Source organism: Pinus tabuliformis, chromosome 8 (genome assembly GCF_031772625.1).
Source record: "Pinus tabuliformis cultivar Carrire ecotype Pingquan chromosome 8, CPIR1, whole genome shotgun sequence".
Classification (NCBI taxonomy): Eukaryota; Viridiplantae; Streptophyta; class Pinopsida; order Pinales; family Pinaceae; genus Pinus; species Pinus tabuliformis.
Window position 1 is genome coordinate 808,766,149 of NC_142294.1, and position 13,935 is coordinate 808,780,083.

The following is a 13,935-nucleotide window of genomic DNA, read 5'->3' on the forward strand; positions in this document are numbered from 1 at the left end:
TGATTATTTTCATTCTTGCACACCATATTTTTGTTGGGTTTACACATTATAGAGGAGAGAGACTCTACACAAGTTGAAGACATTTGAGGATAGCCAAGAACCCATCCCATAGAGGAGGATTGGTAACATTTATTTGTTCCCTTCACAGGTATTATAATAAAACTATTCTTTGTATATCTAGTTTCCATTGGATGATTGAAGTTATTACTATTTCTTTTTGTTGTTTAACTATGATTGTGGCATAGATCAGAATTTTGGCAGGCTTTGTTTCTATCAGTTGTTGCAGATATACAATGTTTAGTAGCCAATTATACTGTTGATATTGTTTGTCATCCACAATCTTGAGTGGGTTCTTTTCATGCATCTTTGAGAAGAAAACACTACAAGAAAATTGGCAACTCCATTAGGTTTTATACTTTAGATCTAGAAACCTGGGTGACCTTTAGTTTTTAGCTTAGGGTTTCTTATTTTTTCAAGTCTTTTAATGTTTCCAAGATTTTTAACCCAATATCTATTAAATTTCTGACTTCTACAAGATTTCTGGTCTTTTTCGTAGGTCACAAGACCAACCGTGACAAAGGCGACAATTTTTTCTGAGATTTGATGATCGAAAATCAAGGAGAAAAAATCACAGTTTTTAGCCCAAAAAGTGTGATCTAGGCTCTAGAGTGCACTTATCAACCCAAAAAGTGCGATCCCACCTGAAAAACAGGTCAGTACCTACGATTTCTGGGTTTTAGGGTTTTTCTCATATGTGTTTCTAGGTTTTGTAGAGAGCTATCTGCTAGGTTGTTTTACCTCTGTCTCATCCCACTTAGGCCTTGATCTACTCTGATTTACTCGTTGAAGTTGAATTTAGCCACACCTCAGGCTTTTAGTACGCTTCCACCTTTATAAGAGGAGTTTAGCTAAGCGAGTAGTTTGAGTTTCTGCAACGCTTTTAGCCATATTTTCAAAATTTGTACCCTTATGTTTCAGATCTATAAAGATAGGTTGTCACCATCCATAGTTTCATATTACAACTTGTTTGGTCCTTGGCCTTAGGGTCCCATCAGTTTCCCTAGGTGTTACATCCATCTCCCTATCTTTTTGCAGCAATCTTCCTCTCCAGTTTTTTGTTGTTGCTGCACCACTTTCCAGTAGCTTAGTGTCACTTGATCCCATTCACACCAAAAATTAGATCTCTTGACCTTTTTAGTGTGTTTTCCATCGATTTAGCCACTAACCAGCACAGTGTTTGCAAACCCAATTTGGGTGGGGTTTAGTTAATTATTTTGCTATTCATTTTCTATTGTTAATTTTAGTTTATTTTCAACAAGCTTTTTTCTTTTTTTACGAACATGATCTGGGCTTAATCAATAACTACACTTGCACACACAAGCACATCTTAAGTGAAGGGCACTTGGTTTACACCTCCAAGCCAAGACTTAACATAATAAATTCATCTCCCCTCATCGAGACAAAGGCATATTGTTGATCTCCCTTCACCATTTCCATGTCATGTGTATCTTACCACTATTGCGCCACCAAGGCATTTGTCATGGAGACTATTAGGCCTTCACCCCCATTTTCCACATGGGAATATTACCCCCACCACCCGTCGGGTTCAAGTTAATAGCCCTTCGAGTCACCATACAAACTCTTCTCCTGGTTCTTCTGATTCCTCATCTGATTTTGTGCCTCCTTCTGTATATCATCACCATGTCTGGACCCACAGCTCATGCAAGAACCAAACCTGGTGTTGGATCTGGTTCTATCCCAGTGGTCACATCAAGTGGAATAGTCTCAGGAACAATTCCAGTAGGCCCCATGCTCCCCTTTATGGCTAGGTTAAGTCTACCAGATTTTAGTGAGTTGATAAAGGACCCTATACACCATGATGCTGGTTGGCCTTCTATGTTGACTAAGCTTCCATCAGACATCCCAATGTTTGAAGGTAATACTCGAGAGTATCCTACCAACCATGTCAAATCCTTCCACATGTGGTCTTCATCCAACTCCATTACCGATGACTCCATTTGTCTTCGGCTATTCCAATGCACGCTCACTAAAGACATGGCAAAATGGTATGTAGACCAGCCCGCCGCATCTCATTTTATTTTCACAACACTTTCTAAAGTGTTCCTCTCATATTTCTAGTTATCTCTTTGGTATGACACTCGTATGGAGCTATTGACCTCATTTCATCAGTCTTCCACCACTCACCTTTCTGACCATGTTCAAGTGTGGCATTGAAGGAGGAGCACATGTAGTTCCCCACCCTTCGAAGACCGTGTCTATCTAGATTGGTTTCTTAGGAGGCTTTTAACACCCATTGGAAATGATGTTGCATCCCATTTTCCTCATACTGAGGAAGAGTCTCTCCAAACCGCTTTGATATATGACCTAATTTATGCATAATTCAGTTATGTCTATACCGTCATTCCATACCTCCCTCATCCTGGAAGTGCCAATGCACTAGGGGCATCTCACGTCACAGACAGTATTGTTGGAACCCTTTCACACCCTTCACCATATACTCAGAAAATTTATGGCTATCTGCAGGGGAGCACCAGTTCCTCCAACACTTATTCCCCTCAGCCTCCCATGCATCCTCAACCCAAGCAGCCACCGCCCCCTTAGGGTCAAGTGTTTTCATAGCGGAGTGTGACCAATCCCCAAAATTTGAAGAAAAAGAATAAGGGGAAGGTTAACAAGGGTAAATAGGGTAATCAACCTAGTGAACTTCAGGGGAACCAACCTAGCACCAACAAGAAGCAACATGGAAACCAACCCAAGAAGAATAAGGATATTCATACTAGTAAGCCTTGTGCATGTTGTGGTGTACATGGCCATTATACCAAATGTTCAAAATGTGGGAAGCTCAAGCAGCTTCTAGAGGTCAACAATCGCCTCAGAATCTTGCACCATCTCAACCGACAATGCTTACAAATCCTTTCCCCCAGCAAGGATTTGTTGTTGATCAACCTCAACCAGATCAAGCAACCCATCCCCCCCAACCTTCTAGTATTGGTGACTACCAGATCCTTATGATGAATTTTGATGATTTTAACCCCTCTGATATCAACTTGCAAACTCGATCGCGTCAATATGACAACCCATCGACTTCGTCCGCCACTAATTCAAAAACCATACCATCTGTTGAGCCTCTTACGACACCAAATGGTCTGTTACATATCCCTTAACCTAAATTTCAGGCCATTCCCAAGATCTCCAAAGGGCCATTACGTCGTAACGCTGCTTCTAACCGAGCTGCCCATTCATACAGTATAGCAAACGACTTGGCGCAATCACCTGTTGCCATGTCAACGCTGGAGGTACTCCAGTTGTGCCCATCTCAAAAGAAATCTCTACTAACTACTTGGGCACAGTAGATCCTCCCACACCTTCAGGAACTCCTCCATTTGTGGGTACCTCTCCTATGTTGCCACGAGGAACTGCTCCTCCGGGTCTTAACCATCCGGAAGCTATTCCACTAGGACATTACCCTGCAGGCTAGATACCTTTCTTATTTCCCCCTATGGGAGTATTTTATGTCCCTCTCATGGCTTTGTTGGTCCTTCCTAAAATGACTTTGGGGATCCCAGTATGGTACATTAATCCCCATGCAAGAATTCCACCTGGTTATCCCCAACCTTATCATGCTTTGACCTCGATTCAACTGGTTCCTATGACCCCTGTCATTGCTTCAGTTCCATCGCAACCTCAACAGGAACCCATTCCTATTGCGAAAGCATCTGGAAAGGGGGGAAAAGCCAAGAGGAAAGAACCTAAGGACAAGGCTCCCCAAGCTTCTCCAACTCCTAAAGCCCCAAAGCCATCCCATCTATGCGCTTTGCGTGAATTTGTTGGACATGCCACCAATAATTGTCCTGAACTTGCTCATCTTAAACCTTTGGTTCATGAAGTGTTTCCTAAGTCTAATATCCCTAAGGTCCATGTTGACTTACCAGCTCCACCCAAGAAACTTAAAATGTTATGCACAAATCACCCTTGTGCATTGTGTGATCATCATGGTCACTACTCCCATTGTTTCCCTCATCTCAATGAATTTCAAAATTACCTTGAAGCGCTTTGCGAATACGAGGTCACTCGTAGTGGAACCCCTACTCCTCTACCCATGGATTCTGGTACCCCCAGTCAACTAGAATAGGGGGACTCTGGTCCCATCACCATGATCCCTCCCCCCCGATGTCAAGATGATGAACACCATAGGCCATATCGTTTACCTGTCATCGTCCTTGAGTTCCTCGTATGGAAACCTTTCTAAGGTTTCTGCACGCACTTCTCTCGAACCTCTTTTGATAGAATCCCAGGTCTCAACATTCATAGATCCTTCGTCTACCCGCTTGTCATCTACCATTTAAGATTATGTGTATGTGAACCTTATTTCTTAGGTTGATGCACCAGGTAACACCGTTGCATTATGTAGTCAATCTTCCACCCATTTGCCTAACTTCCAGTCTCATGAAGACATCATGGAAGCTATGTCTATGCCTGATTAATCTTGCACTTAGGCAAGGGGGTATATTTTTTGGAGGATTCTAAAGGTCACTTACTTCCTAATTCTCCAAGTGCACTCTATCTCAAGAAATGTCACTCATAGCATATCCCTTTGATTTTCATTTCTTTATTTATACCATGAAGTTAGGTAGATTGCATCATCTCATACGTTGTATTTTTCACCTTTCATATGGATCCATCATCCTCACCGTATATCAGTCATGCCAATGGTGCGAGTTTCTTCTCCCGTAATCTAGCCTTTGAAACCAAGGCCATTTTTACCCCCTTGCATATGTTAGTCCTTTCAAACAGCATGTGCATTGGATCTGCCACCAATAATTAGGTCGAATATGATGCAGTGATAGGTTTGTTAGTCGATTCCCTTACTCATCGTATCCTTCATCTTCATGTTCATTTAGATTCCTTGCTACTTGTCATGCAATTGAATGGTGTGTATCATGTGCATAACCAAGTCCTATTTAGAAAATATCTATGAGTTAAGTTGTTGGTACATGAATTTGAAATAATTACTTTCAGTCATGTTCCTAGAGCCCAAAATAACTATGTAGATACGATTGCAAATAATATTCTAGATTGGAATTTATGACATGTATACCATAGAAGACAACCATAAAACACAACACATGGTGAACCATCATCATCATATTAAAATGCATAATAATATTATGTATCATATAAGTATTTGGAGCCCACCACTCTCAATACATCTAGTACACTCATAATGTATAGGGGGGCACATAGGCCCCTACATATCCTTACCATCCTTTGGAAGATCTCGTGCCAAGTTTAGTCGAGATGCTTCAATCCCTTTTTCGAGCACTCGGAACACAATGGCACTCCACAAACTCCTCTTGCTAGGGGGCATCACTCCCACCCTTGCATACCACTTCAGTCCCCTCCATCAAATAGGCTTATGGGTAGTATCCCATGCTTGGGGGCATGATGGTTTTCCCCTAGCCATCTTCTCAATTTAGTCTTGGACTAGATCCCACCAAATCTAGGTATGATCGATTATCCTCCCATTCCTTGGATACTTTGTCCTACTGGCCTCTCAGATGAGCCATATGCACATCGCATATCATAGACATTTGATACCATATCTTCAAATATTCTACTATATACCACATAGTCGCCATGTTTGACTTAGTGGGTGAGGACGATTCTAGACCTCCTCTGGTGGTTCATTCTCATTTTCCTCTTCCCTTAATTCTTTACCAGGAACCATTGTTCCAAGAAGCATTAAGGCCATCTTTGGATAAGTAAGCCCATTCTCATAAAAGTCACAGGTCCCAATTCCAATGGTTGGTTTTTCCACTATGATCTCCACAATATTTATGGCCTTTTCCTCCTCTCCAAATTCACCACTGCTCACTTAGCAAATGAATCCAAATTGGAGGGAAAACATCTTTTCATAGAAAAATCCACAATTTTTTTGACACCCATTGTGACCAAACCGTAGCTCCGTTTGATAAACCATCAACACTGTTGGAAATCTCTCATCAAGATCTATAATGGGTCTTCCTCATTTTTTGATGATTTGATACTTCACCAGGAAACCAATTTTCCAAGAAGGATCACTTCATCACCTCTCAAAAACGAATTTCTTCATAAAGCGACACTTGTAGTTTGAGGACCACCTCCTCTTAATACTTGTCAATTTTATTCATGAGTAACCCTCATTTACTCATGTTTTGATGAACCCCACGGGCTTAGTATGTGTGGCAGTGTCATCGAGCCACCCTTGTTCAGAGTATCTGTGATGAGTCACCCTTGCATTCATGGAGTCTATTTCACATCCCATTATATCATGTCATAGTATTCCATTCATATTTTCCTACCGTTCATCCTGTGTTGCTCATTTTGACGTCCAGTCATACTGTCCCCATCCCTTCCAGAGTTGATTTAGTCACTGCCAGGTCAACCATGCACTTTATGCTCTGACAAGGGAATTTGTATGTTTGTCCCTCAGTCCCACTTTTTCCATTATCCTTGGTGTCAGTCCATTAGTCAAATTACTATTTCCCCCGTGCTTTAGTTAAGGATCCTCATTGACTCCTCTATTGCGGGCTCTATTTTGTCGACATAAGCTCATTTATTCCAGAAGAATACCCTAGAGGAAGGTGTATCTTGGTTCCAACTTCCAGATTCTTGGGTGTGTGTGAGATGTTTCAAACCTCATGAGGGAGTGGCCATTCAGGTAGCTGCCCACATGCCCATATGCATTCCTACTATGCTACAACCTTAGATGCATTTCCGCAGATTTGATGGGTTCAGTTCCTACCAATCGCAAGTTTCATAGCATGCACTTCTCCTTCAGATGATCCATTCATTTTTGTAGAGCCCTTCCCTATTTAGCAGGGCTTCTTCGGGTGTTCTACCCTCCCTCCCACCTATTTTTTAGGGAAGGGCCATTATATCTTATGTACTCAGATATTATTGTATTCAGTCCTGGCTCATATATTTCCAGGTGCATTATGTATATGGGACACATTGTATTATTTTTTGGCTCTATTATGCCAGAATGTCATGTACCATTCAGCATGTACTTCATTGCTGAGTTTTATATTTCTGGGCATACCATTATTTTTGTACTAAGTTATCTTGGCGGGTATGGGTATGCCCATTAGGGGATTTTTGAGGTCTAAAACGGGCCTCCTAAGAAAAATGTACAACCAAAATAAACTTTATTAGAACCAATAGGATTCAAGATGATGATATCAACCATGGGAGATGATTCACCATTTTTCAGTAAAAAGGTACAAACATTAAAAAACAATAAAATAATAAAACTACTTTTTCAAGTCATATTTTCAACTTATCTCCCTAAGTTTTTACTCAAATTTCAAGTGGAAGTACTCATTGGATAAAAAATTTAATTCCTCATCCAAGGAGTACCCATGTTGCATATTTTTTATGGACCCTACTACACAAAAAATGAGAAATACATGAAAAAATGTGATTGCAATCACATTTTTCATGTATTTCCCATTTTTGGTGTTGAGGGGTCCATCAAAAGTATGCAACATGGGTACTCCTCCGATGAGGAATCGAATTTTGTATCCAACAAGTGTTTATGCTTGAAATTTGAGTAAACCCATATGGAGATAAGTTGAAAATACGAGTTGAAAAAATAGTTTTGTCTTTTTTCCCCTCTAAAATTTGATGATGTAATCTAATATTGTTTTATTATTTCCAATATTTTTTTATAATTTCCTTAGGAGGCCCATTTTAGACCTCAAAAATCTCCTAATTCCTCCCCCACCTCATTAAGGCCTGGTACCACAACATAAAAGGAGACTTGCATTAGCCTCACCCCCTTTGTCCCTATCCTCTTTCACTTCAACTTTATTGGTCTCTCTCTCTCTCTCTCTCTCTCTCTCTCTCCCTCTCTGATGCCCCTGTGTTGTCTAGTGATTGTGTCTTTACAACGTAATTTGGTCATACGTTTTGCTCCCAACACTCTTACGTTGGGGGGCAATCTATTATCACCAAAAAATTGATCATCTAGCCTAATTTACTACATGGATATAAGTACACCATGTAAAGCCAATTTTACCATAGTAAAATTGCTTTCACTGTGGAAAATTACTTAATAAACCACCTTTGTTAAGTTATTTATAGTTAAACCCATGAAGAATAATTAAATAAATCACTATTTATTTGCTTTTCTTCTAGGAATAATTAATTAAACTATTGTTCAATTATTTTTCCTTGTCATATTTGACCCAGTTATGAAAAATAAACAGATAAATCATTAATTATCTTATTTTTCTCTAAGAATAATTAATTAATCACTAATTAATTATTATTTTTTGTCAAATTTGACTAAATCCCTCAGGAATAATTAAATAAATCATTTTTTTTTATTATTCCTTAACTAATTTCTTGAGATGATAAATAGATCATTTATTTATTTATTATTTCTAAATAAAAGTTTAAATACCTTTTCCCTCCTAACCAAATATAATAAAATATTCCAATTGGTTATTCCAAGAATGGGGTTAATAATATTTTATTATTGCTCATTATTCGACGATAACTCAATATTTTTTTTATAAATAAAAGAGTTTTCCATTCATTATTCACTTTTGATTATTTTCATTGTTGCACTCACTATTGTAACTCTGAATTTTCATTGTCGCACACCATATTTTTTATGGGTTTACACATTATAGAGGACAGAGACTCTACACAAGCTGAAGATGTTTGAGGATAGCCAAGAACCCATCCCATAGTGGGGGACTGGTAACATTTATTTGTTCCCTTCACAAGTGTTATATTAAAACTATTCTTTGTATATCTAGTTTCCATTGGATGATTTGAGTTATTTCTATTTATTTTTGTCGTTTAACTATGATTATGGCATATATTAGAATTTTGGCATGTTTTGTTTCTATCAGTTACTGCAGATCTACAATGTTTAGCAGCCATTTATATTGTTGAGATTGTTTGTCATCCACAATATTAAGTGGGTTCTTTTTGTGCATCTTTGAGAAGAAAACACTACAACATGGGGTATGTGCCTTGAGAGACAATGATGATGGTGTCTGTCAATCATTGGTCTCTCCAGCAATGTGTTCTTGTGGACAAATAGAGATGTAGTCAATGCCTTACTATGTGACAATGTTAGTTCGTATGATGAGATACTCTTGCATAAGCTAAGGAAGTAGCTTATGAGATGGCTTTCCAATCTATCTTTTCTTATGATAATTCTTCAATTTAAGAATTTACATGTACCTTGTATAGATTATGACTACCTCCCTAGTTAAGAGGGAGTGTTGAAATATGTAGCAATATTCATAATGACATATGTAATCATGATTTTATGTAAACAGAAAAAAAAAATATTTTCATTCTTGATGCATGTGTTTCATGCTCAAGGTTATAGTTCAAGCACACATTGAGTGATTCTAGGGATTATTTTGATTCAAAAAGCCTATTGAGTCATTGTCATGTATGGAGACCCATTTGAGCTTATTGTATTATGTCAAAGAAATTTTTGTATAGTAAAAAAAATGTCAAGGAGACCCTCAAAGACCTTGTCACACTGCAATCAACAAGTCAACCTATCTAATGTGAATTCAAACTCCTTGAGAAGACATTTCAACTTATTGGAGGATTGTTCGACCTATTGGATAAACCTATATATAAGGCAGAAATCAACCTCCTTTTGATGAGATCAGACAAGGACAAGAAGTTCGATCTTTAGAAATAAAAAACAATACATAGCCAATGAAGGAGAGGAAATAACAAAGAAGGAAGAACGAGGAATCAAAGGAACTATTTTGGGCTAAAATACATCACATGTGCAAAATTAGGGCATACATATGTTGTAGGTAGACTGAATTATAGAACCATCTAGAAGTCTCGTTTTGGTGCCAAGGAGACTTGTTTAGGAAGATTAATTCTTAAGAAAGTAAGGAGTCTCCAAACAAAGGAATAAGAGATTGAAATTACCCTAGATATGCCACACGGCCAAAAAGTATAGAAGGTCAAAACATTTTAGGTAAGAGAAAGGTCGAAGTTGCAGTTGAGTTGCAAGTTTGAAGTCTTGAAAAGTTGTAGGTACTAAGATAGTTTGACTTGGTTTATTTTTGAAAGAATGAAGTTCTTCAATGAGTAATTTGAGCTGGTCTTCGAGGGGTCTTGGTGAAGGGCCATAGGTATTGGAATTCATTATTTGAAGTTCTATAAGATGAGAAGAGTTATTGTGGGTTTTCCTCTCAAGAGGGCGCATTTTGGCCCTAGATGATAGCATATTTATTTTGTCATATTGTCTCATTATTATTTATTATTTTTGTTGTTGTTTGATGATAAGAACACAAATTTTTATAGTCAATTTTGTCACATCTGACCAATATGACTCCTAATGGGATCAATCAACATCCTATTTCACCTTTTCACCAACTTGCACAAATCCCTAAGCATGTCTCTTTCATTCCCCATAGTTTTTGTGCTAAACTGCATCATATGAGTTATTTTTAGGACCAACACACCTTGGCCTCTTTCTGGACAAAGTGTTAGCCTCTTGTTGCAATAGGTGTTCATCTTTCATGATTGACAGTTTTACATACCAAATATGTCATACTTTGCATCCTGCAACGCTCCATATTTCCAGAAAAAGGCCAAAGAAGAGGCCATGAAAGTGTGCCAGTCCAAATGCCACTGTTGTATTCCAATTTTGATGACTTAACCATTTTTGAAGAATGTTCTGTTAAGGGAAGTCCAAACAGCTTAATCTTGGCTTCCCTAGGTTTCAATTTCTTGTTTTAGAATATAGAGAATTGATATCTGTCCAAACAACTTAATCTTGGCAGATTTGTAGACAGGTAGAGAAACAAAGGACTCCAACTGCTTAATCTGGGCCCTTGGAAGAAATAAGGATAGATTTAGATAGGAGGGCAGTCAAAAAGAAAAATTGTAAAGCAGGGTCTGCAAGTCTAAGTGCATCCTTCCTGAAGTAACAAAAAATGCTAGATGTATTAGGCTAGGTAGGTAGCCTGGGGTTGTAGAAGCAAGATCTCCTTCAGTGTTGGCCTCCACAAGGAAAGCTCATCTCATTAGTGCTAGAGGTAGCAAAGCAGTGTTTTGGTGGTAGAATTCTGGAAGCATGTCTAACTTCCCTTCACTCCCCCTAAATGTTTCTTACTAACACCCCTAAAGGACCTTGGGATCTGCCCAACAAGTCCTGAGTCCATTTCATTTCTGTGAAACATTAAGTCAAAGTTTTGACTTTCTTCATGAAAAGAAGCCACATTTCTTGTGTAAAAGTCATGTTTTCATCTTCTGCACAATCTCTATGTCTGTCACCACTTCATAGACTTATCATTGGTCCCTTTCATTTCCACTCTACCAGATCATATTAACTCCTGATTCTACTATATAGCTCCCTAATGTTCCCCATCCCCATTTACTACTAAAACTATATAAAATCCCAAAAAATATTAAATAACCCCCCCCCTTGGCACTATAGCCATATGTTCTAAAAACTAGGGAAATATTAAGTCCAACTGGGACTTATATTTAACCTTTCCTCGTTTGTCCCTTGGGATCAGTTAACCCCTGGTTGAACTGATAGCCATTTATTCCCCTTCCCAGTCATTTCCCGAAATTAATGTTTAAATGTTTTATTAAACATCAAATTATCACTCCCCCCCGCTTAAGCCTAACCCGCAAAACCCATGTTTCCAAAGTTTTTAATCCCGCTGGCGTATAAGCCATAAAAACCCGTCTTTATTAAAGTTTCCCCCCCTGCCACATGAATAATTAAATAAAATAGTGGGTGGGTCCCCGCCCTAACCTTCCACCGACTTACCCATCCCGTCGGCCGTTAGATCTAGCCCGCCCAAGATCTACGGTGCGCGGGTCTTTTCACATGCCAAAATGCTGAGGGTTAGCGTCCGGGAGTTCGACGGTTTTCCCACCGTACTCCCGCCACGTGTCGCCCTCCTGGCTGTGGCGAAGCCCCCTCCTCCCAAACCACCCAAGCGCTAAAGCGGTGCGCCCGAAACCGCCAAACCGCCCTCCCCTGGTGACGTCAACGCCACGTCCTCTGCCCAATGACATCATCGCTGACGTCATCAACCTGCATTGGCCTCCTGCCACCTCACCGCCATTGTGTACCGCCACGTCACTGCCACTGTGTACCACCACGTCACCCGCTGTACTGCTGACGTCATCAGCTGACGTCATCCCGCCACGTCACCTATCGTACTGGGTCCCACAAGCTGACGTCATGCTCATGTCATCACTCAAAAAGGCGCGAAAGGCGAAAATCGTGCTTAGGAAGCCCGGATTCAGATTCTGAGGCAGTCTTTCATGCGCGATTAGCACCTAGCGCTAATCATGCATGGCTACGGGAAATGGGCCAAAATGGAAAGCCCCTCATCGCGCAGCCCCCAGCAAGCCCTAAAGGCGCAGAATGACCCGTTTTTCTTCGCGAAGCATTCAGAAAGGGTCAAACACACTTTTTAAAGCAATAGAAGGCCGAGCATCTGCCATGAAGGATCGACGGGACAGTCTAAACCATTCAGGAGATTTTAAAGACTCCAGGATCAGCGCCAAAGAGTATCAGGAAGTGGCAGAGAGTATCAGTTCAGCAACATCAAATCAGGTGAAAGTTAAAAACCTTCATCAAAGTCAGCAAAGCAGTTAAGGCCATTTAAAAGCCTATCTGGTCGGGATTAGTGCACATTAATGCCAACAAAACAGTAGAAAAGCCAAGCTAGAGGTGGAGATAAAGGACAAATCACAGTTATTACAAAAGGACTACACCAGGCTACCCAGGACAGACATTAACTCAATTTTGATATAGTTGCCCTCAGCGCAGCCCAAAGATATTTTCATGCATTTATTTCTGGATAAGATTAGGTTAAAGTAATCATTTTCTTTCAGACCTGCTTAGGTCGGCTGTAATAAGTTAGTTTTTGATCATTTTCCCTATATATACCGACCCTCTGTATTGTTTAAAGGGTTGGTTGGTTGATAATCCTCATTAGAGACTCGCACTGGATATCAAAGATGTTTTACTTAATCAAAGATTGCTGAAAAGCTTTGGAGGAACGACTGTCTGCTCTGTGTCTAATGGTTTGAAGAATTGAATGTGGAATTCTTGTGCTGCTATATGAATCAATAAGTTTTCCTTATCTCTGTTATTTCAATTTCACATATGCTCAAGTCACAGAACAAAGGATTGGCTCAGACTTGCTTAGTTGCACTCTGTGCTCAGTTTCTGTGGCTTCTTAATGTTTTCCTCTTGAATTAGGCGTAAATATGAATTCTGTTATGGCTCATGTTTGACCTATTTTCATATATGAATGACTGTTATCTAGGAATTCTTAACTGCTCCTAGATAGGGCTCATTTGTCTTCTTTCTGCTAATCTGAATGAGAGATTCTTAAATTTCCCCTCATTCCTTAGCCTTTAATCCATCCCTTTTACCTTGAATGATTGTTTCATACGCAGCTAACTTGCTCCATATTCCCTCTTGTGACCAAGAAAACGCACCAGCAGTCCTACTCTTTGACTCCACGCCCAATGGTTCTAGAACTTTCATGCTGTCCCTGTCTCTTTACTTGAAAGCATCATCCTTCCCACCAAAAACAAAACAAAACCCCTTGAACTCAATAACTAGCCTAAAACATTATCAACAAAGCTAAATCAAAAAAGAGAGAGCCCTCTCTGATTGTAGGTGGGCTAGAACCCGCAATCCAAAGATTGGTCTGTGTTTACCTCGACCGTATCCTTTTGATGCCGACCAGAAGGACAACATGAGTGATAACATAATGGCGACTCAACTGGGGACATCCTCAGTTATTTTCATAAATCAAGTTGGAAAACTCCGGAAGAGAAAAAATCAATGTTGTCTGTCCCTTAAGACTATAGATGAAGTCTAAATGTCAGCCAACAAGC